Consider the following 4,629-nt stretch of genomic DNA (forward strand, 5'->3'; position numbering starts at 1 on the left):
TATACTTAGCAAATCTGATAATGTCATGAATCTGAAGAAATAGCTAATGCATTATATCAGGGGTCAGTAAACTGTGACCTGCAGGCCAAATTTTGTCCTCTTCCTGTTTTTATATAGCCCACAAGCTAACCATTTAGAGTACAGGCCATACAAAAATAGTTTGCAGCTGAATTTTGTCCATGGACCATAGTTTGCCAGCCTCATGCATTAAATAACAAACCAAGATCTCAAAATAAAAGATTAAATAAGAATTTGAAGCAATGCAATGACAAATCATGGTCACAGATCATGAAACACAGCCTTCTGCTCTTGGGAGACAGGTACTGGATTACAGGTACAGAATGAAACAGGTATTTTTAGATAGTCACTGTGTCCATTTAGTGAAGCCTTAATTCTACTTTTTTTACAAGGGAATATTGGGATATAACAGCAATGTTCATTAAGGTCTCAGGTGCTATTATGGATAGAGTGCCAGTCTTGGAGTCAGAAAAGCTCATCTTCCTAAGTTTAAATCTGGCCACAGACACTTCAAAGCTATGTGAACCTGGGGTTTGCCTTAGTTTCCTCATCTGTAAAGTGAGCTGGAGAAGGACCAGACCAGAGAGCCTCATGTTTTTGCATTACCCTCAAGATAAGAGTGGTGTTAATTTTTGTCTTAATTTTAAAATGAAAAACTATTCTTTGCTTAGTATTGTAAAACAACAAAAACAAAAAACAAGCCAATTAGCAGCTATATTTGACCTATGGGTTTTAGTATTCTGACTCCCTTAGCTCATCCCCTCCTCCTTTCTCCTCTCAGGCACTTTAGAGCATTTAGAGCTTTCACTGCATCCCCAGCCATCCCAGTTGTCTTGACTTTGGTCTTACCACTGGACTTTTAGGACACTGGAAGAAAGAGTGAGGCTGATGACTTTGTGTAACTGCTTCACTTAAATCGAATTCACATACAAGTCAAGACATCACATTGTGATGCCTTGGTCAAGGAACAATAACAACAACATTGCAATAATACTGCAACAAATACTGACTGTTCTGGCTTTCACTGTCTTCCTCTAAGAGCCATCATTATATATAGCTACTAGAAGAATATTTTTCTGACAGGTGCACAATCTTTTCCCACTGTGGTAGGCTTACTGGTAATAGTCAGCACTTGTACACATTCTCCTTCTATTATGTTATGTGCTTTTGTGATTCTCTGAATTCCAGAAAATTTTTCCTAACCTGGTCTTACGTATGGAGGAGGAGAGTAAGATGATGGAAGCTAAAAAAGCAAATGGTAAGTGAGTGATTTTCCCAACCTCAAAAAGACTCAATAAGAGGTGGATAAATATTTTAGAGAGAAAACTACCTCAACCCCAAAGTGCAGGAGAGGGAAATGGAATTTAATCATTCTAATCTGGATATAAGAGAAGATTGTGTACCATAAGTTGAGACAATAATAATAATAATAACTTTTATATGCTATACTTTAGTGTTTGCAAAGTGCTTTATAAATTTTTCTCATTTTATCTTCACAACAGCTCTTGTTACTGATAGCAGTATCCCCACTTCACAGAAAAGGTAACTAAAATTGAAAGGTTCTTTGTGACTAACCCAGGATCACACAGCTAATAAGTGCCTGGGTCCATCACCCTATCATCTGTGCCACTTATGTGCTTCAAGAGTACCTTTCATTTTCCTTATTTAAATAGATCTGCATCTCCTGATCATCTCCTGATCGTGTCAAAAAACTCTTGATTAAATAGAACATTGGGATAAATCCAATAAGATAAACTTCATTAGAGGTAAATGAAAAGTCTTACATGTGGGTCAAAAAAAGAAGCAGTTCCTCAAGTGTAGAATAAAGGGAAATATGGTTAGATAGCAACATATCTGAAAAGTATCTAGCTTTTCAGTGATTTGAAAGCTTGACATGAATCAGTGATGTGATGTGGCAGTCACTGTGTAGTATAGCTTATAGCAATGAATAAATGATTGTTCCTTTGGATCCTGCCCTGGTCAGGTCATATCTGAGGAGTATGGTATTCAGCTCAGGTCACCACAATTTAATGAGGCCATTTATAGGTTTGAGACATCCCAAAGGTGATCAATTAGGAGGGTGAAGGACTTTAGCTCCCTGTCTTATTAAAAGTGGTTGATGGAACTTGGGATGTTTAAACAAAAGAAGAGAAGTCTTAAGGAGAGGGAGAAAGGCAGATTGGTATCTATTTTTAAGTTTTTGAAGGATTGTCATGTGGAATACTTATTAGATATATTCTGTTTACCCACAGAAGCAAGAACCAATAGCAATGAAGATATGTTACAGAGAGACAAATATAGATGTGATGTAAGGATAAACATTTCCCTCCATTAAAGCTGTTTCAAAGTAGAATAGGTTGATGTGGGAGAAAATGCATTTCCCCTCATTGGTGGTCTTCACGAGAAGCTAGCCACTATTTGTTATATATATTATAATGAAGATTCCTTTCACATATGGATCATATGGCTACAAACTCTCAAATTTTGTGATGCTATTAACTCCATGACAAGTACTTTTATTCAGTTCACTAAAATTTTTGCCCCAACTCTAAGCTTTTCATCTCTGTCCTAAATTAATTCACTGAAATTTAAGTCCAAGAAAAGAAATTAAAATTCTTTTGGAACAAGGACTATGCCTCACTTTGCTCTGTGTGTGTGTTTGTGTGTGTGTGTGTGTGTGTGTGTGTGTGTGTGTGTGTGTCCCTGTTGGTTCTGGCACCACACTCTACTTACAGAGTTTATAGAATAAATGTTGACAGAAGAAATAACATGAGGGGCAATCATTGAGGCAATCTAGACGTGGGACACTTCCTCTCCCCAGCACCCGCTGATATATATTACCTCAAAAGACCAAAAAAAAAAAAAAACCACTTTCATAAGAATGGAGGGACTCTATAGTAGAGTGCAGCATTGAAGGTACATGGGATTTGGGCATTTCCACACGATAAAAGGGTGAAAAAGCTCCCACCCAAAAATGAGCTGATCTACCCTCTCCCATCCCACCTATGGAGGCAGAGGCAGAGCCAGCGCACCCCAGAATCAGCGAGTGAGCAAGGGGCACCTCTAGAGCAAGCAAGGGGCACATCTAGATCCTTGGGAGCTAACTAATACCACCAAAGACCTACCCCTGAGAGCAGCTACACCTGAAACCCTGGCAGGTGTGGGAGCACAGACCGACCATGGGCACTCTAGTGCAGAGAAGAGCTGGGAACAGCTGTGGCTGCAGAGATGTGAGAGCTTGCCTCAGGCGAAATCCTTGCTCCTTAACTCTATACACAGAGAACCTTCCCAGCTCACTCAGATTTCTAACTAAAAAGGGAAGGTAAAACCCCAACAGTGATGGCAAATTCTGCCCAGAGCCAAAAAACTTCCAAGAAAAAACAAAAAAAAAAGACAGTGACCCACAAAAAATTTTACATAAGAAAAACCCAGGCTACAGAGGAAATACAGGAGGAAATTCAAATAAAGCCAAAACCTTCCCCCAAAAATGGAAATTGTCCACAAGTTCTTCAGAAATTTAAATGGGAGCTTATCAAAAAGATGAAAGCCTTCTGGCAAGAGAAGTAGGAAATGATTCAAAGAGAAAATAAAAAAATTATAGCAGAAATCTAAAAGAGTATAAAAGAAAACCAGGCCTTAAGGACAAGAATGGAACAACTGAAAACCAATGATCTTGCAAAACAGCAAGAATTAATGAAACAAAGTCAAAAGTCTGACAAAATAGAAGAAAACATAAAGTATCTCACTGACAAGGTGACAGATCAGGAAAACAGGTCATGACGAGACAATTTGAGAATCATTGGTCTACCTGAAAAGCCAGAAATAAACAGAAATCTTGACATCATACTAAAGGAAATCATCCAAGAAAACTGCCCTGATGTTCTTGAACAAGGGGACAAAATAGACATTGAAAGAGTTCATAGAACACCCTCTACACTAAACCCCAAAAAAGACAACTCCCAGGAATGTAATTGCCAAATTCCAGAGCTTTCAACCTAAGGAAAATATCCTACAAGAAGTCAAAAATAGACAAGTCAGATACCAAGGAGGACCAATCAGGATCACACAAGACCTGGCAGCTTCTACACTAAAGGACCGCAAGGCCTGGAGCATAATATTCAGAAAGGCAAGAGAACTGGATCTTCAACCAAGAATCACCTATCCATCAAAACTGACTATATACTTCCAGGGAAAAATATGGGCATTCAACAAAATAGAAGACCTCCAAGTATTCATAAATAAAATACCAGAACTAAGTGGAACATTTGATATCCAAACACAAAGATCAAGAGAAACACGGAAAGGCAAATAAAATAGAGAAGGAAAAGGGGGAATTTTTTTATTCAAACTCTCTTATTTAAGGGCTACAATTTGAATAAATTATTTATATTAATATATGGGGAAAATGTTATTTGTAACTCTCAAAAATTATATTCATTATTATAGTAATTAGAAGAATTACTCAAAGGAAAAGATTGGAGCATTAAGAGCTATAAGATGATATGCAAAAAAAAATGAAAAGTAAGAAAAAGTGTGGGGGGAATCAAAGATGGTACCAAGAGATACTTGAAAAAATAAAACAAATAGAATAATCTGTTTCACACAAAGATA

Source organism: Monodelphis domestica, chromosome 8, assembly GCF_027887165.1.
Source record: "Monodelphis domestica isolate mMonDom1 chromosome 8, mMonDom1.pri, whole genome shotgun sequence".
In the NCBI taxonomy this organism is placed as follows: domain Eukaryota; kingdom Metazoa; phylum Chordata; class Mammalia; order Didelphimorphia; family Didelphidae; genus Monodelphis; species Monodelphis domestica.